This window comes from Chionomys nivalis, chromosome 8 (genome assembly GCF_950005125.1).
Source record: "Chionomys nivalis chromosome 8, mChiNiv1.1, whole genome shotgun sequence".
In the NCBI taxonomy this organism is placed as follows: Eukaryota; Metazoa; Chordata; class Mammalia; order Rodentia; family Cricetidae; genus Chionomys; species Chionomys nivalis.
The window spans coordinates 50,721,534-50,749,148 of record NC_080093.1 but is presented as its reverse complement, the minus strand read 5'-3'; the positions used below and the strand labels follow the sequence as shown (position 1 = coordinate 50,749,148).

At 46.9% G+C, this 27,615-nt stretch overlaps 1 protein-coding gene and 1 pseudogene across 6 annotated transcripts in view; one reads left to right on the top strand and one right to left on the bottom strand.

Annotated features, from left to right (window-relative positions):
- Window positions 1–1,791: 1,791 nt before the first annotated feature.
- On the bottom strand, window positions 1,792–13,979 carry LOC130879866 (phospholipid hydroperoxide glutathione peroxidase-like; annotated as a pseudogene).
- The window catches only part of Pc (pyruvate carboxylase), a 96,639-nt gene continuing 82,726 nt past the window's right edge, over window positions 13,703–27,615 (top strand). For 3 of the 6 annotated variants that reach the window (XM_057777620.1, XM_057777621.1, XM_057777627.1), the window contains exons 1-2: window positions 13,729–13,789; window positions 19,633–19,669. The gene's annotated coding sequence lies outside the window, so the exon portion shown is untranslated. Of the gene's footprint in view, window positions 13,790–19,632; window positions 19,670–27,615 lie in introns of all 6 variants that reach the window. The other 3 variants (XM_057777626.1, XM_057777622.1, XM_057777624.1) reach the window with 3 other exon arrangements.

Below are 27,615 nucleotides of genomic sequence, written 5' to 3'. Positions count from 1 at the left end.
AGCACACACACACACCCCACACACACACCCCACACACACCACACACACACACACCCCACACACCACACACACACCACACACACACCACACACACACACCACATACACACACCATACACACACACCCCACACACACCCCACACACCCCCCCACACACACTCCACACACACACACCCCCACACACCACACACACACCCCCCACACACACACCCCACACACACAACACACACACACCCCCCCCACACCCCACACACACATACCACATACACACACACCCTACATACACACACACACCCCCACACCCCCACACACACACCCCACATTCACACCACACACACACACACCCCACACACCCCACACACACACCCCACACTCACATCACACACACACACACCCCACACACACCCCAAATATGTGTACAAGTGTTTTGGCAACATGTCTGAATGTGCACCATGCGCAGTCCTGGTGCCTGAAGAGGCCAGAAGAGGGAGCTGGATCCCCTGGAACTGGAATTCAGAGCACTGTGAGCCACTGTGTAGGTGCTGGGAAAGGAACCTGGGTCCTTTGCAAGAGGAGCAAGGGCTCTTAATCCCTGATCCATCTCTCCAGGCTCACATTTCCAAATTTTGTTTGCTTGAAACAGGGTCTCCTGCTGTAACCCAGGCTGCCCTTAACTCAAGATCTTCTTGCTTTAGCCTCTCAAGTACTGGGATTATGGGCCTGCATCAACATGCTTTACCTATGTGTGTGTGTGCACGTGTGTGTGCATGCGTGTGCAAGCACGCACACACGCTTGAGCACAGAGGTCACTGGACAACTTTGGGTGCCAGTTTTCTACTTCCACCATGCGAGTCGTGTGTACACGGAGGTTGTCACCATGTGAGTCGTGTGTACACGGAGGTTGTCACCATGTGAGTCGTGTGTACACGGAGGTTGTCAGGCTCTGCGGTGAGTGTGTATGTTTACCCCGGACCATTTCATCAACTCACAAATAAATCATTTAAAAAATTAAAAGTGAATCCCTGACCTTCAGCATTAGCCTGTCCCACAACCCTGTTCTGAAGCAGACCCCGCTCTCTTTTTGTTGTTATTGTTTCTCACTGTGTAGCCCTGGCTGGCCTGGAATTCAGAGATCTGCCTGCCTCTGTCTCTTGAATGCTGGGACTAAAGGCGTTTCTGCCATGCCTGGCTACTGTTGAGACAGGATTCCCAGCAGCCCAGAATGGCCTCAAGCTTGAACTCCCGATTCTTCTGTCTCCATCCTCAAGCGCTGGGATTACAGGTGTGCACCACATACCGCTCTAGTGCAATGTACCTATGCCCCTAGTGTTAAGACTCATGCCCTTTTGCTGCTTAAAAGACTTCAGAACCATTAGCACGCTTATCTCAGCACATGTAGTCAGCTCAGATCTCCAGCCTTCAGTCCGGGATGTGCTCAGGGGTAAAGTGCTTGGCTGGAGTGTACCAGGACTACCTTCTATCCTGTGCCCCACAGAAACTTAGGGCTGTGGGAAGGGTGTGGTCTGAGTCCAGAGGGTGCTGATGACTCACTGAACCCTCATCGAGCCCATAACTGGAAAGTACCCCCTTGCTGAACATTTAGTAATTTTTTTTTTCACTTTTCAACATTTTATTCCCACAAGGCAGTCAAGGTGAAGCTCGAGCCGGGGGCCACAGGCTTCCTCTGGTGGGGGATGCATGCCAGGTCCTCAGGCTGGTTTGCAGGCAGGCCATCCTGAGGGCTCCAGGAGTCACAGGGCAGGGGGGCTCGGCGGGGCACGCACTTGTAGGGCTAGAGATAGCACGGCAGGTCTTTCTCTATCACCTTGGGCTCCTCCATGGGACCGTAGTGCCTTATCACGCAGCCATTCTGATTGATGAGAAACTTGGTAAAGTTCCATTTAATGGCATTTCCCAGCATGCCCCTGTCCTTGGGCTGGACATTCTTCCATTTCCACGGTGGGTGGGCATCGTCCCCATTTACACAGATCTTACTGTACACGTCAAACTTGACATTGTAGCCGGCTGCAAACTCCTTGATTTCTTGATTTCCTCCTGGCTCCTGCTGCCGGAACTGGTTGAAGGGAAGGCAAGGATTCCTAAACCGCACTCAGCATATAGGGCATGCAGATCGACTAGCTGAGTGTAGTTTACGTCGGTTTTGCCTCATTGCGAGGCTACGTTGGTGACGTGCACACGAAACCCTTGTACTTATCCAGGCAAATCATGTGCCCGTCGATGTCCTTGGCTGAGAATTCGTGTGTTGAGCACGCGGTGCGTGCACAGCGCCAAACATCACGGGATGGGCACGTGGTGCCTGTAGACCGCCTCGACGGGTTACTCTGTCTAGGGTTTGTAACCCGCCTGGCTGGTCAGTTATTCCAGGCCTGGAGCGCAGGAGCCCCGCACAGCAGCGCCGGCTTCTGTTTGTTTGTTTTTTGAGACACGATTTTGTGGGGGCCAGCCATGATAAGGTAAGTCTGGGCAGGTCACCCAAAGGAAGTTCTTTACTTCCTACCATTATCACCTGGGACTCTGGCCATTGACGAATTTAAATGCAGTCTGGAGTCTCAGTAGTTTACCCTGAGACAATGCCTGACCCCCACCCAAGAGCAGACCATTCAAAGGAAATGCCTGGCATTCCAAGAGCTGTAAATAGAGACACCTGACAGCATACCTCAACAGGACACCCCTAGACAAATGTCAGCCAATCAGGGGCCCTAAACCTCAGAGACCCCTCACCCCCCACCTCTACTACTATAAAAACCCTATTCTAATTGAGCTTGGGGCTCTCCGGATATTCCTACATTCCTACGTATTGGACCTGCTGCGGAGAGACCGAGTTTACAAACTTAATTAAAATAAAGGCTCTTTGGGTTTTACATATGGGACTCGGTCTCCTTTGTTGGCCTTTGTGGGGACCCCACGAATTTGGGCATAACAATTTTATATAACAACCCAGGCTGGAACTTAACTAAATAGCCAAGGAAGATTTTGAACTCTTTTATTTTTTTATTTTTATTTTTTCTTTTGAGACAAGGTCTATATAGCCTTTTGGTTGGCTTGGAACTCACTATGTATGTAGACCAACCTGGCCTCAAACCTGGAGATCCGCTTGCCTCAGCCTCCCAAATGTTGAGAGTCGAGGCACGTGCCACCACCGCTGGCTCTTTATAATAGTTTTTCAGATTTATTTTTATGTATGTGAGTATTTTGCTGGCATGTTTGTATGTGCACCACATGTGTGTTGGTGCCTGCTGAAGTCAGAAGAGGAAGTTCAGTCCCTTGGAACTAGATTTATAGATGATTTATGGACCACCATATCGGTGCTGAGAAATGAACCAGGGTCCTCTGCAAGAGCAGCAATTGCTCTTAACGGCAGAGCAATCTTTCCAGCCCCTCATCTTCCTATACCTAGATCTGAGTGACACCTCCCAAGAAGTCTGCTCGACCCCTTGGTGCTGGGTAAGGTGGGCTGTTCCTCTGGCAGTTCAACAATGTACACATCCACTTTAACCCTTCATCACTGCACATCCCCTGAAGGCCAGGAAACCATTATTTTTATCTTTGTGTCTTCAGGCCCAGACATAGTGTTAAATACTAGAGGCTGTTAGTTACCCATTGCCACAGGACAAATTACTTGGGGGAGGACTGCAGGCCTTGGATGGGACCAAAAGGTCTTCCGGATTCCTTCCTTTCTTTTTTCTTTCTTTCTTTTTTTTTTTTTTTTTTTTTTTTTTTTTTAAGATTTATTTATTTATACATACAGTATCCTGCCTGTAGGCCAGAAGAGGGCACCAGATCTCATTATAGGTGGTTGTGAGACACCATGCCACCATGTGGTTGCTGGGAATTGAACTCAGGACCTCCGGAAGAACAGTCAGTGCTCTTAACTGCTCCAGCCCCGCCCCCCCTTTTTTTAAAGACAGTCTTACAGCCCTGTTTGGACTGGAACTATGTAGAGCAGGCTAGCCTTAAACTCAGGAAGTCCACCAGCCTGTCTACCCAGTGTTGGGACAAAATTTCTGCAGCACCACACTCTGCCCTTCTCTGGTTTCACCCATTATCTCTCAGGCAGTTTTTACTGGTTCTGGAACTAATCTCTTCACGGGCTTCATCTAAACCTCCAGAGAGCTTAAATGAAATTTAGTGGCTTAAAATAACATTAGTGGCTTAAGACAACACACTGTAATTATCTCTTTGTTCCTGTAGGTGGGGAAACTGGGAGTGGCTTAACTTGGTGGCAGCCTCTCAAGGGCTCCCACCGAGGTGGCCCAGGGCAGTAAAAATGCTTCGAGCTCACTGGATTATTATTAGGCCAAAGGCCTCAGTTTCTGGCCAGCTGTTGTTGCTTGATCCTCTCTTCAAAGAGCCTCTCGCGACAGAGCGGCTTGCGTCAGTCAGAGTGAGCGAGAGTGAGGCTGGAACTCAGGGGAAGACAGAGCCCGGCTCTGGGTGTAACATTGGGAGCGGCCATCACCGCTTTCCGCTATCTTCTGTTTCTTAGAAGCTAATTGCCAGACTCGGCTGCTGCCAGTGCAGAGGGCTGCACACAGAGGCTGTGCTATGTGATTATTTCTTAAATTTTTATTAGAAATTTAAATACATATGATATACTTTGTGTATATTCTCTCCCCTCTCCCAATCCTTCCAGATATTCCCTCCCCACTCAGCTTCATGTTCTTTCTCTCTTTCTAAAACAAGACAAAAGTAAAAAGAAAATCAAAACAGACAAAAAGAAAATCAGTAATAGAAAACAAAACAAAAAGTACGCACAAAAAAATCCACGGAATGAGTTTTGCATTGACTCCTGGGCCTCGGCTTGTCCTGGAGTACGGTTTGCAGACCCAGTGCTGTGGTTTCTGATTTTTTTGTTTTTGTCAACTTAGCACAAGCTAGAATCACCTGGGAAGAGGGGACCTCAGCTGCAAAAACACGTCCATCAGACTGGCCTGTGGGCAAGTCTGTGAGGGCATTGTTTTGATTAGTGACTGATGTGGGAGTGTCCAGGCCTCCGTATGTGGTGCCATCCCAGGACAGGTGGGCAGGGTTGGATAAAAAAAGCTGAGTGAGTGGACCATCCAGTCAGTGAACCGTGTCCCTCCCTGGTCTCTGCTTCAGTTCCTGTCCCGACTCCCCTTCATGATGGCCTGTGACCGTTTCTCCCCAAGTTGCTTTCTGGTCATGGTGTTTATCATGGCAATGGGAGGCAAACGAGGGCAGCAGCCTGGTGTACGTGGGGCCGTCCTAGGGAGGCCATTGCAAGAGGCTTAGAACTCCAAACCCAGGGCATTGCTTAGGTCTAGGGCCTTGCTCTGTTTTGTTGTCTCAGCTGGTCTGGAACTGTGTAGCCTCAGCTGGCTTTAGACTTGAAGGGTCCCCCTGTAGCCATCCTTTCAGGGAAGACTCCTAGGGAGACACTAAAGCTATCAGCCATTGAACTCACAGACCTCAAAGGAATCTCTGCTGGGTGGAAGGAAAGGTTGAAGGCCTGGTGCTAGCCGGAGGAGCCCCCCTCCCAGGAAGAGATTTCACAGAGCTGTGTCAGTTTATCTGACCACTCCCAGCTCGGCTCGGATGACAGATGTGCACCACCAGTTTCCTTAGTTCAGACCACGGGTCTACATTTCTGGTTTTTAAATGGTCACAGAAAAGATAAGACGGTTCTCAGGTTCAATGCTACCTTATCACTTGGTGACAAGCACTTCTACCCACCAAGCCTTCCCACAGGCCCTCCACCTCATCATTTGGAGTGAGTCAAAGTGAAAGCAAACAATCCCATCTTTACTGAAAAGTCCTGGGAAAGCTGGGAAAGCTGCTGGGAGAGCACTTGGTGCTTAAGGTTTCCTGTGTGGGAAAGGAACTTACCTTACAGAGCCAAGAGAAGGCCTGTTCTGATATGCGGGCTGGTGTGGTGGTGTCCTCAGGGGCTGGTGTGGGTTTATCCTCAGGGGCTGGTGTGTGTTGTGTCCTCAGGGGCTGGTGTGTGTTGTGTCCTCAGGGGCTGGTGTGGTGGTGTCCTCAGGGGCTGGTGTGGTGGTGTCCTCAGGAGCTGGTGTGGTTGTGTCTCAGGGGCTGGTGTGGGTTGTGTCCTCAGGGGCTGGTGTGGGTTGTGTCTCAGGGGCTGGTGTGGGTTGTGTCCTCAGGGCCTGGCGTGGGTATGGCCTGCTTCCTAAGCTTCTTCCTCACCTGGGTGCCCAAACTCCCTTAGTTAACAAGCACAAGAGCATTCTCTGCTTAAGCCCACTGCAGAAACAGGTCTGGGCAGAGGCCAGAGAAACTATCTGTACAACCAGGTCCCAGGCACTCCTTATCTTATGGGAGATCTTGGGACTGCATTGTTCAAAATGCTCTGGATTTAACACAGTGTGCTTAAAGAGGCATATTTAGAAACAAAGCCCTTTGTTTTGAAGTCTATTCTTTTTTACCCCATGTTTTTTCAGGTGATCCAAAGTGGTTGTCAACTGGAATACAAAAGAAGCACAATCCAGGAGTCCAGGCTGTGGATCAAGAGAGAGGTCCCATCTGTTCTGGGAGCCTCAGTGTTCACATCTGTCAAATGGGCACAGCATACTTGACAGGATTACTAGGTAACCCACAGGGGTTGTGGCTCTGAGTGAGTTGGAGGTTCAGCCCTCTTCTCCATCTCATTGTGACATGTGGCAATGACACGGTGACTGTGGTGAGGTGTCTACCACAAGCTTTGTGCACTTGAGCATCAAAACAGCAACGTGACAGGGCAGAAATTTCATGTTTACTGTGGTGAAAGAGATGGTATGTCTAAGATTGGGAGGCACAGCTGGGCAGTGGTGGCTCATGCCTTCAGTCCCATCACTTGAGAGACAGAAGCAGGTGGATCTCTGTGAGTTTGAGGCCAGCTCGGTCTACAAGAGCTAGTTCCAGAACAGCCCCCAAAGCTACAGAGCAACCCTGTCTTGAAAAACGGAAGAAAAAAAAAAAAAGATTGGGAGGCACTTTGGAGGTTGCTGTCCACCTCTTTGCTTGTTGGGAGCCATAAATTTAGAGGAAAGAGAGGATCTCGGAATTGGCAGAGCCAATTATAGACCAGGCTGGCCTTGAACTCAGATCTGCCTGTCTCTGTCTCCCCAGTGCTGGGATTAAAATCATGCACCACCATCTCCTGGCTGGTCAGAACATTTTGCAGAGATGGGAATGTTCATGCCAAAGAGCCAGAGCAGGAGGAGACTTAAAAGAATGGGGCTGGGCAAGGTGAGGGGGGGCACAACAGGGTTAAAAGAACCTAAAAACCACAACAGAGGAGACATTGAGATTTAAGTTCCCTCCAACCCAAAAACTATACCCAGGCAAAGGCACAGGGCAGCCTTGCACAGCTACACAGTTTTGCACACTGCACAACTGATGCAAATTTATGGGACAGGCAGGAATTGCACCCTAACCTGGGGACTCTGCAGGTGTCAGGGAGACAAAGCAACCTCGAAGAGATCAGAATGAAAACTTGATGTGGGAGGGTCTTCTGTTTTGTGTTGATTTCATTGGTTAATAAAGAAACTGCCTTGGCCATTTGATAGGCCAGCCCTTAGGTGGGTGGAGTAGACAGAACAGAATGCTGGGAGGAAGAGGGAAGTGAGGCAATCGCCATGCCTCTCCTCTCGGGGTCAGACGCCATGGAGCCAGCCACCAGGTCAGACATGCTCAATCTTTCCTGGTAAGCAACCACCTCGTGGTGCTACACACATTAATAGAAATGGGTTAATCAAGATGTGAGAGTTAGCCAGTAAGAGGATGAAACTAATGGGCCAGGCATGTTTAAATGAATATAGTTTCTGTGTAATTATTTCAGGGCATAAGCTAGCAAGGTGGCCGGGAGCCAGGCGGTAGAAACACAGCCTGCTGTTCCTTCTACAAAAACTTGGGTTAGATTGACTTCATTAACCTGGATAACGATTTCTAAAGGGTTTGATCAGAGCCAGGCATACCTTTAATCCCAGCACTCAGGAGACAGAGGTAGGCAGATCTGAGTTCCAGGCCAGCCTGGACAACACAGAGTGAGTTCAAGGACAGTCAGGGCTACATAACATAGAGAAATCAGAGAAATCCTGTCTGAAAAACAATAAACAAACAAACAAACAAATAAGAGTCTGATATCAGGTGATTCATTCCGAATGTATTTTAAGCCAACTATAATCTGGAAAGACATTTCCTGGTGTGACATAGTCCTCAGTGCACAAGGAAATGTGATTACATCAAAACTCAACTCAGAGGGCTGGAGAGATGGCTCAGTGGTTAAGAGCACTGCCTGCTCTTCCAGAGGTCCTGAGTTCAATTCCCAGCAACCACATGGTGGCCCACAATCATCTGTAAAGAGGTCTGGTGCCCTCTTCTGGCCTGCAGACATACACACAGACAGAATATTGTATACATAATAAATAAATAAATATTTAAAAAAAAAAAAAAAACTCAACTCAGAGTACTTGTTATTTCCCCCAAGAAGATGGGTTCTAGAGATAGGCTACCTAAGATAGGGCCTAAGGGTCTAGCCTGGTCTCAGTCACACAGATAGGGTAGAGGTTATTTGCACTATTAGGCAAGTCTGGTCCTGGTTGGGGGAGCTTGGGGGAGCCTCTGGCTATAAGAATCATTTAGATTACCAGCCACCTCCGGTCCTGGTTGTGGGAGCTTGACATGGTCTTGCCCAACAGATACCACATAGCACTAGATCTTAATCACTTCCAGTTCTCAGCTTTCTAGAACCTAGAACAAATTGTTTGTTTTTCTTTTTTACATTTTTCTCACTGCAAAGACAATCCCGTGTGTTTTAACATTCCTGGTTTCTCTGAAGATCTGTGGCTGCAAGGACCTTTGTGCTATGCTCCCCAAACCAACCCGTGTCTGGTTGGCCATGGACTGTGGGAGACACTGCTATGGACCCAGTGATTTCCTGAGGGCCACCTTTGCCTCATTTTCATGAAGGCCCGGAATGCCTTAGCAGTACTGCTATATGGAAAGCAACTTCAGAGACCCAGTAGTGTGGCCTGGGTCCCTTGAGGACCTGGAGGAGGCAAACGGTGAAACGAGAAGAACCAGGGTCTACCCACTGCTCTTCCAGAAGACCTGGGTTGAATTATCAGACACCACATGGCTCTTATAACCTCCTGTAACTCCAGTTCCAGGGAATTTTTTGTCCTCTTCTGACTTCTGGGAACACTAAGCAAAATAACCATATACATAAAATGATAATAAAATAATGCTTTAAAAAAGAAGAGTTGGGCAGTGGTGGCACACTTCTCAGCACTTGGGAGGCAGTGGCGGCGGATCTCTATCAGTTCAGGACAGTCCGGTCTACAGATCGAGTTCCAAGGTAGGTTCCAAAGCTACACAAAGAAACCCTGCCTTGAAAAACAAAAAAACAAAAAACGACAAAGAGAAAGAGAGAGGGGAAAGCTATGGCTCAATGCTCCTCTTATGGCAGCTTGCTTGCTCACACCCCAGACTTGACCTGGCATGTTGCAGGGTGTTGGCTGCAGTTGGTCCTTCCTTCTTCAATACAGAGGTCTGGACTCTTCTGTTCTGCGGGCCTCTCTGCCTCTGGGCCAGTTTTATTTACTCCAATTCACTTAAGTACTTATCATGGACTGGGTTCTCTTTATCAGGGAACTACTATTTGTCAAACTCAACTCTTCAAGAGGTTTTATTTAAAAGTGAGCAGGGGCCGGGCGGTGGTGGCGCACGCCTTTAATCCCAGCACTCGGGAGGCAGAGGCAGGCGGATCTCTGTGAGTTCAAGACCAGCCTGGTCTACAAGAGCTAGTTCCAGGATAGGCTCCAAAACCACAGAGAAACCCTGTCTCGAAACCCCCCCCCCCAAAAAAAAGTGAGCAGGGGTTAGAAGACAGAAAGCACATCACTCTCCAGTTTGTCTTTGTGGAAGACAAAGAAGCTAGATGACCTTACAGGAGCCCCTGAGATGCTGGGCACACTTCCCTCCCTCCCTATCCTAGGTCCATATCCTATGTGTCACAGACAAACTCTAGCCAAACCTGCCTAGGCCAGGCTCTGCCCTTTTGTCTGATCTTGCTTTCTGTTGAAATCTCTTAGGATTCCAGACAAGTTTCCTAAGAACTCAACAATCAGTTGTGGGTTGGTCAGAAAGTAGAAAAAAAAAATCAATAAAAAACTTTCTGGGCTCCACCCCAGATTTGCAGACACATAATCTCTAAGAGTGGGTGTGAGCCCAGAAGTTAGGTTGGTTTTATATTTAAGAGCACAAGGAAGATTCCGTTTTTAAAAAAAATGATTTCTTTATTTTTATTTTGTACATTGGTGTTTTGAATGCTTTTTCTATGAGGGTGTCCGATACCCTGGAACTGAAGTCACAGACAGTTGTGAACTGCCATGTGAGTGCTGAGAATCCAGGTCCTCTTCCTTCCCCCGCCAGGGTCCTCTTTTTTTTTTTTTTTTTTTTGGTTTTTAAAGACAGGGTTTCTCTGTGGTTTTGGAGCCTGTCCTGGAACTAGCTCTGTAGACCAGGCTGGTCTCGAACTCACAGAGATCCGCCTGCCTCTGCCTCCCAAGTGCTGGGATTAAAGGCGTGCGCCACCACCGCCCGGCCCAGGTCCTCTTGAAGAACAGCTAGTGCTCTTAACTAGCTGAGCCATGTCTCCAGCACCACCAGGAAGGTTCTTATCACCACAGAAGCCTGGCAAATACTTCTGAGGTCTCCTGGTGTTTCTCAACAGTCACATAAGACCTAGCTGGAGAGCTTCTAAATCAGCACAGAAATAAAGGGGCCCTCAGACCCCAGGGATGATCTTGGGTGGCTTGAGTAATGCTGCTGGTGTTTCTGACTTCAGAAGGTAGAGCTCAGGCTGCAACCGCCAGCAGCAGTACCTCTGGGGCCTGGAATGGAATCCATCCCCAAGTCTTTCAGGGAACCTCATCCAGGGGCAGGTGAAGGCCTGGGTAGACCTTGTTTCCTAATCTAACCTGAGCTATATAATATAGATGCTAGACCTCACTGTTTAGGGCCTACAGTTCCTTTGTCTACTCACTTTCTGGTTCTGTCTTCATCAGTTTCTTTGCTCAGGAATGAGTCATTTGGGGTGGACGTAGATGCCATGTGAACCTTCGGGAACTACCTCAATGCTTACAGGAACCAAGCAGAGCAAGTCACACCATCTCAGATTGTTGCATGGCCAGCTAAACCTTTCTGAAGGACATAGGAATCCATGTCTTATAGCTATTAGTGGAGATTAGTTATAGACAAGAAATGAGGAAATGACAGGTAATCATGTACTAGGAAAATAATTAGGGCCAGCAATTAAAAGACTCAGTCACCATTAAGTGCAAACCCCTTTCATGGGGAAATCCACTTAGAGAAGGTGAGGCCTTTGCTCAAGGTCACATAAAAAAAATTAGACTGGGTGGTGCTTTAATCCAAGCACTTGGGAGACAGAGGAAGGTGGATCTCTATGAGTTCAAGACCAGCCTGGTCTACAGAGAGAGTTCCAGGACAGGCTCCATAGCTACTGAGAAACCCTGTCTCGAAAAGCAGTAACAAAAACATTTAGAGGGGTTGGAAATAGCTCAGTGGTTGAAAGCACATATAATTCTTGTAAAGGATCCAAGTTTGATTCCCAGCAGTAATTTTAGGCAGCTCACAAATGCCTGTAACTCCAGCTCCAGGTTAACTAATCCTCGGTCCTCAGATGAACACATACACATAAGTAAATAATGACAGCCGGGCGGTGGTGGCACACGTTTTTAATCCCAGCACTCGGGAGGCAGGCGGATCTCTGTGAGTTTGAGGCCAGCCTGGTCTACAAGAGCTAGTTCCCAGGACAAGTACCAAAGCTACAGAGAAACCCTGTCTCGAAAAAAAAAAAAAAAAGTAAATAACGATAAAACAAAACAGTTTTTAAAAACGTTAGAGACCGGGGTGAGGTAATGTGGATCTCTAATCATTACATTAAAAAGTAGAGGAGTTTGAAGATAGCCTGTGCTACACAGTAAGTCTTTGTCTCAAAAACAAAACAACTCCAAAACATGAACAACAAAAGGGTATGATCTTGAACTTAAGCGTTCCATAGAACAGACCTCTTGGGGTTATAGAAGGAGCTCTATAACAGCCAGTAAAAGGAGCTCATACACAAGGGCAGTGAGACCCCATCTCAACAACTCTCAACTCCTGACCCTCAGCTGAGCCTGGTGGCACATGCCTTTAATTTCAGTGCTGCGGCAGCGGCAAGTGAATCTAGGGATCCCAGGCCAGCCTGACCTACATAGTGAGTTCCAGGTCAGCCAAGGCTACACAGGAAGAGCTTGTTGTCTTAAATGAGCAAAAACCAAACAAAAATCTCAAACCCAAACTTCCTGATCCTCTTGCCTTTGAACAGTCAAGTGCTGGGATTAGAGTTTTGTGTCATTGTGCTTGGCGTTTCGGTCATAGTTATTAGGAATATGAAGAATTTAATGCAATGGCTGAAACGGGGTCTTGCCCACCACTCTCTCTGGCAGAACATCAAGTACGTGTTTAGTACTTAAAAGAGATAAGTGAGTTTGGAAAATTATAATTTAAATCCATATTCTCCCACTAAATAGCTGTATTGTATTGGGTCCATGCAGGGTAGGGGTTCTGCATGGAGGACCCAGAGTTGTCCTTCTTTTTAAACAGGACATACTGCAGAGGCCAACCTCGAACTCAAAATCTTCTTGCCTCAGTCTTCTAAGTACTGGCATTTACATACCCGTGCCAGCTCGCCCAGTAGCCCAGTGGCAAGCTCTACGTAGCAGAATCGTAGTCGATAGCAATTATTGGTTAACGCGATGTTCTAATAATTCTTGATTGTCCTGTCAGGAAGTGGTTATTTTTCTCTTCTTGCCCTTGAATGATGATCGACTGTAGATTTTATTTTGTCTTATTTGTTTACTGTCTGGTCTCCTGTCATTGGAAGGCAGGGCTTTTGCTTTGGTAACTTCCCACTCCTGGTTTGGCACAGAGCCCAAATTATAAAGTTTTCCTTTCCTTAGCTAACCGAACCTTCTAGAAAGAAAACCTTTAAGGTTCTGAGCGGTCCGGCATTATAGATCAGGAAACGGAGCTCAGAGACGTGGAGCTACTGTTCCAAGGTCACACAGAGGCGGGCTCCTGACCACCATCCCCACTCACGCAGCTACTAAAGGACGCAGACACGCAACCAAGCAGCACGGGCACTTTCTCCCTCTTCATGCCCTTCGCTGAGGCTTTTCCTGCGACCTCTTCCCTATCCGCTAACGTCTACCTGCGTCTGGCAACGCTGCCCCAATCCCCGTGCATCTGTTATGATTGCGGTTTCCAGAGACACGTGCTACCCAGTGAATGAATCGCACGTCCCCACCCCCGCCGACAGCCAATCAGGATGAGCTAAAGCCGGACCACTTCCGCCTATTGCGGACCCGGGCCACGCCAGACGGCCCACGTGAGGCTCCCAAGAAAAGGGTGTAGGCGGTGGCGCGTAGGGGGCGGGCTCTTGACGCCTCTTCACCAATCAGAAGGCCCTCCGGGGACGCGAGGGGTTGGGCAGACGTGAGGCGCCAACGCTTAAACGAGCGGGGTAGGTGGGTGCAGGGAGGAGCCCTGAAAGGGGGAGCGGTGAATGATAGACCCGTTCACCCAATCCTAGGAGGGGTTGGGCTGCATCAACCAATAGGAAGTCTGATGGGCGGGGCCGGCGCTGCAGCAAGTTCGGTTGCGCGGAGATCGCAGCTGTTCTCTGTCAGTGGAGGCAGAGGCCGTCAGAGGCGGCGGCCACGGCTTGCGGCAGCGGGGCGGAGGTGAGTGTCCGCGGCGCTCCGCACCTTCCTCTTCCTGCTGCAGGTTGCCGTGGGTGGGAGTGCGCCGGCGCCGGGGACGCTTATGTAAGGGTAGCGCGCGCCCAGGCGGCGCGGGCTCCGGGAGTGACTGCTGGAGGAGACCGCTGCGGGCTGTGTGCGAGGCGGCGCGACACGACGTGCGCAGTCCCATCCTCCCCAGGCACCGGGTCGGCACGGACCCGCCCCCTCCCTTGCTCGGGGCGCCTGGAGCCCGCGGCTGCTGGAGCATCCTTCTGGCGCAGGCGACTCGTCCCGCCCCCCTGGTGGCCCGCATTGGCCTCAGTCCTGCTCTCGGGGGGCCCATTTTCCAGATAGAGAAACTGACACTCCAAGCCCTAAAGTGCTTCGCGCCAGCTTCCCGAGGGCTCGAACTCCACTATGTCAAAATGGGACGTTCTAGTTGTCCTCTTAATACTGGATGTGTGAAATCCATTCAGGGGGTGTCAGAGACTTTTCCTTGTTCCAGATGTCTGTGCCACGTCTCAGGGAAGCTCCTAAGAGCTGCTGGGTTCCACTTCGGTTCAGGTGTGGAAGAAATTCTGAGGCTCCCAAGATGCAGTGAGGTGTGACTGGGTGCAGCCCGTTATTTCTGCATCTTTTAAGAGTTTATGAGCACGTTTGGGAAGTGCCCCTTGGGGCGCGGAAGCACTGGCTTTGAGCACTTGTGTTTCAGGTTGCTCCCAGAGTTACTTGCCCAGTGTACTTTGAGCGAATTGTTTTACCTTTACAGGACTCTTTCCTCATCTCACAAACTTTGGAATCAAGCAAGATTTATAGGTCGGCCGGGCAGTGGTGGCGCACGCCTTTAATCCCAGCACTCGGGAGTCAGAAGCAGGCGAATCTCTGTGAGGTTGAGGCCAGCCTGGTCTACAAGAGCTAGTTCCAGGACAGGCTCTAGAGAAACCCTGCCTCGAAAAAAACAAAACAAACAAAAAAAGATTTAATAGGTCTCTGGCAGAGATTTTTTTTTTTTTTTTTTTTTTTTTTTTTTTTTGGTTTTTCGAGACAGGGTTCCTCTGTGGTTTTGGAGCCTGTCCTGGAACTAGCTATTGTAGACCAGGCTGGTCTCGAACTCACAGAGATCCGCCTGCCTCTGCCTCCCAAGTGCTGGGATTAAAGGCGTGCGCCACCACCGCCCGGCTCTGGCAGAGATTCTTAAAAATCTGAAGGTCTCTTAATTTTAAGAAAAAGTTCAGCCAGGGCTAATTACTGCCATTCTCCTTCTGAAAATACTGAGATCAAAGAGCCAACTAGCTGGGCAGTGGTGGCTCACACCTTTAATCTCAGCACTTGGGAGGCAGAGGTAGGCGAATCTCCGGGTTTGAGCTTGGTCTACAGAGTTCCAGGACAACCAGAGCTATACAGAAATCCTGTCTCAAAAAACAAAAACAAACAAAAAACCAAGTAAGTAAACTCACTCGCAGAGTCTTTGCCATGTGCCTTCCAGTTGCTCCCTCACCCACTGCCTCCAGCAGTCCTGGCTAGCCTCCTGCTTTTCACCCTTCCCCTGTATATGATGCAAATACTCATGCTGGGGGAGACTTGCAACTGAAGCTTGTTGGTTTCCCTGTTCTTCACTGTTCATTCTCAAATTATTTTCTTTTTGGGAGATAGAATCTTTCAGTGTAGCCAGGGCTACCTTCCAGCTCATAATTCTCTTACCTATTGCTTCCCATGTACCACATGCCAGCAGTTATAACTCTAGGTCTTTAATTTTTTTGTAATTAATTTTTCTTCAAGACAGGGTTTTTTTTGTGTTGTGCTGGCTGTCCTGAAACTCACTCTGTAAACCAGGCTGGCCTCAAACTCAGAGATATGCCTGCCTCTGTCTCCAGAGTGCTGGGATTAAAGGGGTTCCACACCCAGTCCCAAAGGATACTTCTACAACACATTCTTGCAACTAAGGCTTTGAACATTGTGGAAGAGGGGGTGGAAAGATTGTAAAAGCCAGACCGAGGATCAGGGAGTTTGCTGTGAGACTATGTATCCTAGTAATTAATGTCAGACGCTACACCATAAAAATCACCACAACAAGCCAGGCATGGTAGTGTAAGTGTAAGCCTTTAATCCCAACACTTGGGAGGCGGAGGTAGGTTGATCTCTGTGAGCTTGAGGCCAGCTTAATCTACAAAATGAGTTCTAGGACAGAGGGCTGTCACACAGAGAAATCCTGTCTCTAAAAACAAATAAAAGTCTCACCAACGTAACTGTCCAAATGGGCTTTGAATAAGGGTGACATGAACACACATACCAAGGAAAGAGGGGGTAGGGGAGCCAATAAGGCCTCAGCCTTACACAAAGAGCTATATGCAGCTCAGGAAATCTGGGAGTGGGAAAGATGCTCTTCCCCAGGGAAGAGCACACAAATTGGTTTTCCAGGAGAAAATAATCAGCCGTGAAAACATACATACAAGTAACATCATACAGAGTGAGTAGGTTTTATTTAGGAATATGTATGTATAGATATATACATATATGCATGCAATAACAGTTAATGAGAAAAGAGACCATGAATTTGAGGAGGGGGGAGGGGTACATGGGAAGGTTTGGAGGGAGGAAATGGAAGGGAGAGATGTAGTTATAATCTCACACTGCTCTTTCAGAAAAAAGAAAGACATGCACCACCATGCAGGTTTTTGTTTTTTAGATTAGTTTTTATGTAACTGAGGCTCGCCTTGAACTCTCCTGATCCTCCTGCCTCTCTACTTCCTAAGTGTTGGCATTATTGGTGCATTCCCAGTTCATCTTTTTCTCCTGCAGTACCCTAAGTGCTGTGCTGGGTGCATGTCCTCCCAAATTCCATGTTTCCACTATGTGTCTTTACAGTCCCCAACACTGTCCTGGGAACAAAAAGGTGCTTAATAAAGATTTTGGATACATTGGAATGGCTCATGGTGAAAACCAAGGAGAGTAGTGGGGCTGAAGCCCAGGAAGATAGAAGTCAGTTTAGGGCAGTGGCCAGAATCATTAGGAGAAAGTCAGTAAACTTGAGAGGGAGTTTCATCTCTCTGGAACACTTCTGCCTGAGCCAGATGCCTTTGTGGGTCTTCTCTTTTGTTGCTTCGGGTAACATCTTACCTCTTTTGAATGGGCCCCTTTTGTGTTCTAGAAGTGCCTGGCTGCCCCTCTGTTAGTGCTGAGTTTTATAGTGAGATATAACCAGTGTCTGCAACTATGAAGCACAGGCTATCCTGAAGGTTAGAGGTAGTTATGTGGAGAAAGTGCCTTGGGGCTGATTTCTTGTCCTGAGGCATCCTGTGCAGAACTTACCTGCTCATTCACTGGGATCTCACCTGAGCCTGTGGCTGTCTGTCATGGAGGAAGGCCTGCAAGTAGGAGCTGGGAAATTGTCAAAGAGAATAAACCATTTGTTCTTGTTGAGTGGGAAGTTTGCCTCAGCTTGGCTTTTCAAGTAGCTGGACACGATGGCTTATACTTGCAGTCCCAACACTCAGGAGGTGAGACAGACCAGCCTGAGTCTCATAGTGAGTCCCAGGCCAGCCTCAGCTGCATAGTGAGACCCTATCTCCTCCTTGCACTCCTCAACGAAACAAGACTAATGCTGTTTTACCATTGACCTCAAGACTGCTTGACCTTCTTTGAAATGCAGTTACTAATTGGACTTAAAAATAAAAAACCCAGAGTTAGATATTAGAGGGTAAAAGCTGAGAGATCAGAGAAGCAGAGCAGCCAGCCACTAGTTCTTACTGCTACGAAATCCTCAGACTGAATGGGGTTTCGTGTCTCTACAAGTCCTCAGACTGAATGCCTTCTCTAAGAATCTTCAGACTGAGTCTCTATGACACCTCAGACTTGATCCTGCATATGTTCCTCTCCACCCCCCACCAGCCATATCACCTCCTATCTCCACCTCCGTAATGCTGGGATTGAAGGTATGAGTCACCAGGCTTTTCTCTTTAAGACACTTCCAATCTCTGTAGCCCAGGTTGACCTTGAACTCACAGAGATCCCTCTGCCTCTGTCTCCCTAGTGTTGAGATTAAAGGTGTGCACAGCCTGGCCTCTATGGATAACTAGTGTGGCTAGCTCCACACATCTTTAGGATTTTTTAGCATGCTTTATTTGTTAGAGCACAAACACCATACTTCTTTAGCCCCCTTTGAAACTATTCCCCTTTTCCTCAAGCCCTCTTTAGAGTATGTCTTTGGCTCTTATTTCTAGTGACCTTGTTTTTTTCAGGGCCTTTCCTCTTGTTCTGTCAAAATTAAACTAGTCTTCAAGACAAGGGGCTTTCCTGAATTAAGCTTGCCAAATCTATTCAGTCAGAAATGGCTCTCTATTTTAATATGATGATGATATTAATTTTAAAAGTCACATGCCTGATAGGCGGATCTCTGAGTTCAAAGCCAGCCTGGTCTACAGAATGAGTTCCAGAACAGCCAGGGCTACACAGTACATGTATGTGTTAGTGTGTATGTGTATGCTGTCTCTCTTCGATAGGGACTTTGCATACAGAGAGGTGACCTAATTCATTCAAAGTCATACAGGTAGGAATGGCATGGTTGGAACTAGTTCTGGGCTCAGGTCCTGCTGGCTACCTCTTGTTTCATCCCTCTTTTGCCTTCTTAAATTGGTCTGTAACAATTTATTGGCACTTTTTGGGCAGAGCCTGTGCCTTTTGGCTTGAATCTTTATGCAAGGCGGTACTCAGTAAATGTTTTATTGAATGAAATGTCCCAAACATTCTATTTTATTTTAATGTAATCTATCATGGCAACTGTTTTTTTTTTGTGAACAAGTGGCTTCCTGGTCTGTGGCTCCCATTTGCTGTTTATTGGCCAGTAGCTTGAACTGCCCACAAGTGGCCTTTGGAAAAGAAGTACTTTACAGAGAGTGTCCAAAGCTGCTGCACACTCCCTGTGCATTCCTGGGGTGGGGGCTTAGGTATGGCAAAGAGGGGCTTCAGCATGAGAGGATTAGAGGAAAGAGTTGGGGGTGGTGGAATCAGAAGATGCATGGTAGGTCACGTAGGCCTGTGCTTCATTAGTGTCAAGTTGCACAGTGAGATAGGCCAGCATCAGAGAATCAGGAGCGCAGGTAGCACTTGGATTAGACACAGCTGCCTGGAGAAAGTGCGTCTGGAGCTGATGGAGGAGGGAGGGGAAAAACCACTCTGAAGGAAACAGAAACTGTGAGTTTTTTTCTTTCATAGTGGTTCCAGACAAGGGTTTTACTTAATGCTTGTTGCATGTTGACCCTCATCAGAGCATGCCTTTTTCCTCTTTTAGTGCTGGGGATTGAGCTGAGGATCCCATATATGCTAGCAAGTGCCGTATCACTGAGCTATAACCCAGTCTTGTTTATATTTTTTATGTGTATGGGTGTTTTGCCTGCATGTATGAATGTATGTATATGTACCCTGTGTGTGCTTAGTGCCTTGCAGTATGGAGGTGTCATATCCACTGGAACTGGAGTTACAGAGCTGACATGTGCCGGTGGGACCTGAACCTGGACCCACTAAGCCATGTTTCCAGCCCTCTTTTTACTTTTTATTTTGCAACAGGAGCTTTGAATTTGTGATTTCTTCTGCCTCTGTACAGGCCTACGTATAACTCCAGTCTGAGGCAGAAAAATCGCAGGTTCAAAGCCCCTGTCTCTCTCAGCAGTTATCGTATTGCCCCACCTTTTTTAGGTGACTGGGCGTCAGAGCAGCAAGGTGTGGGGTGCAGGTAGCCTTTATAGGACAAGCAGTTCTGTGTGTTCCCAGTGTTCCTGACATTCCTAGGTTCTCTGCGGAGTGTCTGGAGAAATGAGATAACTCTTTTTTCCCCCCTTTTACTTCAGCTAGCATCTGCCTTCTGGAGAGTCGACAGCACTGAGGGTGAGTTCTGAGCCCAGGCCATCATCCCACTGCATGGGTGTTCTTAAGACATTGTCGTCCTAGTGTGCACACTCCACTTTTCAAGTTCAGTGAGTATGAAAGCCCATACTCCTGGCTTTCAGAAAATCTCTACTTCATCTTGATCTCTGAATTTTTTTCTGGGTTTTCCTAGGAAGGTGACATCTGGTTCCCTGCAAGCTCCAGTTGGCAGCTGGCCAGCTGCAGCAGGAGGCCCTTTTTCTGGAAGGGTGTGGCTTGGGAAGCTGGTCTGGGGATGGTGGCGCTGACCCTACAGGAAGCTCCCTTCTGTGCAGCCTTTGAGAAGACCCCAACTTAGAGACAGGCATCGTGGTGGCACTCAGTGGTTGAGAACTCAGGCTGCTGACTGAGTCCGGAGATGTATCAGCTGCCACATGAGAGGTGTCTTTCTCAGCTGTAGTAACAGACACTTGGCCCACTTCTCTGATGTCTAGCCATCACAAGGACAAGGGGTAAAGGCAGAATTGTCCCTTTTTCTCCTCACCTAGTGCTTAGCAGCATTGAGCGTTGTCCTCTTTAACCTGCCACTCTTTTTCAGACAGGACTTTTCTGTGTAGCTCTGGCTGTTCTGAAGCTGGCTCTGCAAAGCAGGCTGGCCTCGAACTCAGAGATCTGCATGCCCCTGCCTCCCAAATAAAGGCATGTACCACCATGTCCAGCAGGCCTGCCACTCTTAAAGTGTCTCCCTTGAGGCTTTCTCCAGGTTGAAGGTAGTTGGGAGCTGCAGGTGCATCTGCTCAGCCTGTTCTAAGGCACGGGATTGGGCCCCACATTCTTCTCCAGTCTGGTCTCCCTCTGGTTTGCCAGAGGAGTGTAGTGGGAGCTGCGGTGGTCTGCGTTCTGGCCGCCCTGGCTAGCTCAGTTGGTAGAGCATGAGACTCTTAATCTTAGGGTCGTGGGTTTGAGCCCCATGTTGGGCGCCATTCTGTAGTGGGAGCTGCAGGCCTCTTCCCATAGCCCGGCTCCCGCATGGTTAGCTTTATACCCGAAATAACAACACACAAACTGTATTCTTTTAGGCACTGCTTGGCCCATTAGCTCTAGCCCTTACTGGCTAATTCTCATATCCCGATCAACCCATCTCTAATAATCTGTGTAGCATCAGTCTTACCGGGAAAGATTCAGCATGTCTGACCTGGCGGCTTGCTTCATTGCATCTGGCTCTGAGAGGAGCTGCCCTGCATCTGCCCGGGAGAAGGGAGCATGGCGTCTGAGCTCACTTCCTCTTCCTCCCAGCATTCTGTTCTGTTTACTCAACCCACCTATGTTCTAACCTATGAGAGCCAAGCAGTTTCTTTATTTTTAACCAATGACCTTCCTCCATCAGAGGAGATACTCTTTCCCTCCCTTGGAAGGCAGGTGCACTGCTCTCCTGTTTCGTAGCTAGGGACCCTGGGGACTTTGTTACTCAGCTTTCTCCAGTGCTCATGTCTACCATGGGGTAGAGATTCTTTTGAACGGGGATTTTTGTTGGTTTTCTACTCGTTGTACAAAACATTTTTTGAGGGTGCCCTTCTCTCTCTCAAGATTTTATGTGTTTGGGTGTTTGTCTGTGTACCACATGCATGCAGTACCCGAGGAGCCAGAAGGTGCTATATCCCTCTGGAACTAGAGTTACAGGTAGTTGTGTGGGTGCTGGGATGCAAACCTGAGTCCTCTGGAAGAGCAGCCAGTGCTCCCAGCTGCTGAGCCATCCGTCTCTCCAGCCTAGAACTGGTCACTTTACGCCCGTATTCCTCTTGTCCTGTACCTTGGGTCAGTAGTTTCGATTCTACCACAGTCTTCTTAGAAAGTCCATGGAGAAAAGGCAGATGGGTACATATTGGAAATGGTCTATTCTGTGGACATGGGACTTTTTCTACCATAGTTTTCATCATCATCTCTTTCTGGCTCTGTACACTAATTTTTTTTTTTTTTTTTGAGACAGTGTTTCACTGTGTTGTATAGCCCTGACTGTCCTAGAACTCACTTTGTAGACTAGGCTGGCCTTGAGTTCACAGAGATCGTGAGCTGCCACCACCCAGCTACTAATTCTTAGTTTGTGGCCTGGCATGGAAGAAAATGAAGCTTAGAGAAGGTTCATGAGCCAAATTCAGGAGACCAATCTTTTTAATCTTTTTTTTTTTTTTTTGGCTGTCATCGTTTATGGATGACAAATCCATCAGTTAGAAGAGAAAATTAGTCACCGAGAAGGGTCTATTCCCAGGTCATTTGGTTTGTCAAATCTTGTTCTTCTCATCAGTTCCCAGGGCTCTGCTTCCCCAGAGCTTTCCTTAGTTACTGTAACCAAGACTCTGTCATCTTATTTGGGGCCTCCCTGCTCTGAAGCTTTCTCCTGGGGCTCTCAGAGGGAGGTGGGTGTGGGCTGTTGTGATTAAATATCCCACCAGAAGGCAAAACTCATCTTCCAACCCTCCTCAGCCTGCAGCTTGTATGTTACTCCTTGTCTTAGTTTGCCGCCAGGGCTGGGGGCCATGCCGGGATATGGCAAGTTTGCTGGCGATACATTGCTCCAGCCGTGTGTGTGCGGTAGGCCAGACTCCGGTGGCAGCTCCTCTCCTGTCCGACATGCAATATGACATCACAGGCTGAGGTTTCAGGGAAAATTCCATGAGCTGGCTGTGCTGAGTCATGCTTAAGTCTCCTTTCTCCCGCCTGTCACTGGTCAACCCCGGGTCTGTTTCACCTGCAGGAGCTGTAAGAAGATCAGGCTGTCACTCTTACATCTGCACGTACTTTATACTTCAGAGTGTTTTTTCCCACTAATGTGCTATCCATTGATAAGAAATTTATTAATAATAAATCTCTAAATACAGTATTTATTTTGAGAGGCATTCCTTTCATGAGTAAGAGAACTGAGATTCTGAAAGCCTCAGTGAGTTTCGGGGGGGGGCAGGCAAGTGGCATGTTTGGGTGAGGTTGTAGGTGTAACCCCTACCTTGACCCATGGAGCTTTGAGCAATGCCAAAGACATTCATAGTGACTTTGGTTGAAAAGATTTTGTTGGTTATTTTTTTGTTTTTTCAAGACAGGGTTTCCCAGTAGCTGTGGAGCCTGTCCTGGAACTTGCTCCGTAGACCAGGCTGGCCTCGAACTCAAAGAGATCCCCCTGCCACTGCCTCTCAAGTGCTGGAATTAAAGGCCTGTGCCACCACCACCGTGCTAAGTTTTTCTTGTTTATTTTTATTTAATTTATTTATTTATATACGACAAGGTCTTGTGTCGCTTTGGCTGTCCTCAAACTCACAGAAATCCATTCACCTGCATCTACCTCTGAGTGCTGGGGTTAAAGGGATTAAAGTCTCAGTTTTGATTTGTTAAAATTGAAAATTAAAAAATCTAGTTCTTCCTTTTAAGGACTTTTAAGTTTAATTCTTTACGTGTAACCTCTGAAACTTTCCATTTTATTTATGAGTTTAGAAAAATTTTGCAGTTACTTTGAAGGGCCTTTTGATTAATATTGGTCTCCTTTGAATAATTCATTAAACTTACTTGAAAATTTTAAATTGAATTTATAAATTATAGTCACCTTCCCTTAATTATTTTATTTTTTCCAATTATATGATTAAAAATCCCTTAATATCTTAATTACTCCTATAAATCTAATAAATTAAGCCAACGCTTAAATTTTCCTAAGGATATTCCTGTTAGATTTTATTTTTTTATTATTTTTTATTTATTTTTGGGGGCAGTGTTTTACTCTGTTGCCTGGAACTTACTATATAACCCTAGCTGGCCTTGACTTGCAGTAATCCTGTCTCAGCCTCAGAAGTGTTGGAATTTACAGATATGGATTACCATGGCCAACCCTGTCCTGGTTTATTTAAGATTTATTTTATTTTAATTGTATGCATGTGTGTGTGCACGTGCATATGTATGTGTTCGAGCACATGTGCATGCATGTTTATACAGGCACACAAGGAAGCCAGAGGAATCAGATCACCCTGGAGCTGGATTTACAGGTGTTTGTGAACCACGACATGGTGTTGGGAACCAAACTTGGGTCTTCTGGAAAAACAGTGCTTTTAGCTGTTGAAATATCTCTCTCACTCCTCCACCCCAAGTAACCACAAAACTGCTTTCCATTTCTGGAGGTTGGTTTGCATATTTCTGGAATTTTCCGTAGGTAGACTGTTGCAGGATCATTTCCACTTTGTGTCCTTTCACTCGATATAATCAATAAGACATGCCCATGTTGTTGCATGTTATCAATAATTCATTCATTTTTACTGCCAAGTCACTCTTGTTTTATATACACAGCACACATTTATCCCTTACTTGTTGCTGGTCATCCCAGTCACTTCCAGTGTCTGGCAACTACAAATAAAGCTGCTATAATTATTTGTGTATAAGTTTGATTTGGCAAGTGCTCCACTGGTGAGGTACGCCCAGCTCTAAAACTTGAATTTTTACTGGTGTGTGTGTGTGCGTGCGTGTGCTGGTCAAGCATTCTACAAACTGAGGTACATCTCCATGCATCTGTTCAAGTCTTTTTTTTCTGGGCATATATTCCTTTGCCTAGGAGTGGCATGATTAGATCACAAGTAACTATTAAACCCTTCCAAGGTGCTTGCTCTGTTTTATATTCCCATCAGTAATAGAAAGTTCCAGGGGCGGTGGTGGCGCATGCCTTTAATCCCAGCACTCAGGAGGCAGAGGCAGGCGGATCTCTGTGAGTTCAAGACCAGCCTGGTCTACAGAGCTAGTTCCAGGACAGGCTCCAAAACCACAGAGAAACCCTGTCTCGAAAAACCAAAAAAAAAAAAACAAAAAAAAACAAAAAAAATAATGTTTTAGGGCTGGAGAGGTGGCTCAGAGGTTAAGAGCACTGGCTGCTCTTCCAGAGGTCCTGAGTTCAATTCCCAGCAACCACATGGTGGCTCACAACCATCTATGATGAAATCTGGTGCCCTCTTCTGGTGCACAGGCATACATGCCGGCAGAATGCTGTATACATAATAAATAAATAAATCTTAAAAAAGACTTTGTTTAAAAAAAAAAAGTTCCAGTCACTTTCTACCTTCCCTAACATTGGAAATCACCAATCTTTTCCATTTTTTTTCCATTAAAAATATATAGTTTAATATATAATACTGTAATATTATATATACATATAATATATACGGTATCTCATCATGCTTTCAATTTAGATTTCCTTAATGACTATCATAATGTGGAACATTTTTTCAAGTGCTTGCTTGCCACCATCTGGTCTTTCTTTTTTCTTCTTCTGGTAAAGCTCTATTGGAAGGTCCAGGAGAGGCCAAGTTATCTCCACTTCAGATAAAGGAACTGAAGGCAACCTGGATTCCAGGGCCAGGACTTCTTGGTAACCAAGCCTTACTGACCAAAAAGTAAGAATTCTTAAGTTCCACATTCTCTTTTTCTTTGTGGGGAAAAAAACTATATATGAAATAGTAAGTGGAAGGCCAGGCCTAGACTTAGAAGACCCGGACCCAAATCCAGCCCTGCTAAGTCACTGACACAAAGTTTGCAGCCAATCATTGGTTAGACAAACTCTTGACAGCTACACAGAATTCAAGTTCTACTTATTTTGTATTCAAGTTCTACCTATTTTATAGGACATGAAGCCATAAGTAGATAAATCATATCCAGTGCAAGGATTCAGCATCTGGCAGGGAACTGGAGAGAAAACTACGTAATACATTTCTATCTGGGACACAAGGACTGTCAGACCACTCTATTAGAGTCAGAATGGCTAGCAGCCAGATTCAGAAGCTAAAACCTAATTTCATCTGGGCCGGGGTCTTTGAATTATGAGGAAAACATGTAGTTGCAGCCAGGCGGTGATAGCACACACCTTTAATCCTAGCAGAGGCAGGTGTATCTCTGTGAGTTCGAGGCCAGCCTGGCCTACAAGAGCTAGTTCTAGAATACAGGCACCAAAGCTACAGAGAAACCTTGTCTCCTCACTGCCTGGGACACAAATTGCCACTTTGTTCAGTAAACCCATACTATAGGAAACCCACCTGTCAGCTACTTCATGGCCATCTTGGTTGTCTGAAGTGCGATCCTAATTAATTAGTCTTTTTTTTTTTTTTTTTTTTTGGTTTTTCGAGACAGGGTTTCTCTGTGGTTTTGGAGCCTGTCCTGGAACTAGCTCTAGTAGACCAGGCTGGCCTCGAACTCACAGAGATCCGCCTGCCTCTGCCTCCCGAGTGCTGGGATTAAAGGCGTGCGCCACCACCGCCCCGCCTAATTAATTAGTCTTATCTTTTCGACTGACTACTCTGACCAAAGGGCCTAGATCCTGTCTACCCTTCTCCCCCAGCCTAATCACTTCCTCTTTCCTCCCAAGGAACAACATGCTAGCAGCTGGCCACAGTCAAGTTAGCTAGTAATAAGCCTGAGCCTTTGGCCTAACATTGATAATTAATATAAGCCTCTGAGTGGTTGTTGGAACTGGCGGATGGAAGAGAAACATCCAGTTATACATATTACTCTCCTGTCTGTAAGACCTCCAGATCTCTATGGTTAACTAGTGGCTAGCTCCACCCTCTAGGCAAGCTACATTTGTCAAAACATAAAGTATCACAACAGTCCTCAGACCAACTGTGCTGGAATGTAGAGCTTGAGCAAGTGACCCTTGGGGAGAGACCTAACGTTATGCCACAATGCCTGTTGTCTGTTCTGCATCATCTCATCATGTGGACTTCACATTGTGTGGCCTCACATCAGCACAAGAGTGAGAACAAGCCAGGTGTGAGGTTGTGCACAGCCACCACCACCTTGGTGATAGCTCACATTTTTAATTCCAGTTCTTGGGAGGCAGAGGCTAGCCCTCTACATAGAATTTCCGGCTAGCTAGAATTACCCTTGTTCAAAACAAAAGCAAAACAGAACAGAACAGAACCTGGAGAGATGGCTCAGCAGGTAACAGTACTTGTTGCTCTTGCAAAGGACCTGGCCACTAAGAATGCCTGAAACTTTTTTTGTTTTGTTTTGTTTTTTTTTGTTTGTTTGTTTTGTTTTGTTTTTCGAGACAGGGTTTCTCTGTGGCTTTGGAGCCTGTCCTGGAACTAGCTCTTGTAGACCAGGCTGGCCTTGAACTCACAGAGATCTGCCTGCCTCTGCCTCCCAAGTGCTGGGATTAAAGGCGTGCGCCATCACCGCCTGGCTTAGTCTAACTTTTATTTTAGTAATTATTAGTGCTAATCTTTTATAATGCCTAGCCTAAAAATTAAACTTTTTTGTAGGTATGTGTGTATAGGAAAAAGAGCTCACACAGGGTCAGCACTGTCAGAAGTTTCAGTCATGCGCTGGGCCTTGGAATGTGTCTCCATGGACAAGGAGGAACTATATAGTGTTAGGGCCCAACTTCTACAGGAATATTAAATAAAGTCTCTCCTCACCTATGATTCTGTGTTTCCCCTTTAAGTAATGTAGGAATACTATGATTTAAAAAAATGTCTGCATGGGACCAGGCATGGCTGTGTATGTCTTTAATCCCAGCACGGGTGGGCAGAGGCATAGACAAATGGGTCTCTGAGTTTGAGACCTGCTCTATGTAGTGAGTTCCAGTTTAGACAGAGCGATACAGTGAAACTCTGTCTTACCAAAACAACAACAAAATTGTGTGTGGGGAGGGGTTGTCCTGAGAAATGGCTCAGTTAAGAGCACTTCTGTTCTTGAGAGGCTTGCCCACGTTGGGTAGCTTACAAATGATTGTAACTCTAGTTCTAAAGAATCTCATGTCCTCTTCTGGCTTCCTCAGGCACTGCACACAGAATGCACATAGAGACAAACAGATACACACATACAAATAAATTTATTTTAGAAAGTATGTGAGAATATAGTTGGTCTTTCATATTTTGAGTCCCACATCTGTAGGTTCAGACAAGTTCTTTTCTTTGACATTATTCTCTAAGCAATACAGTACAGTAGCT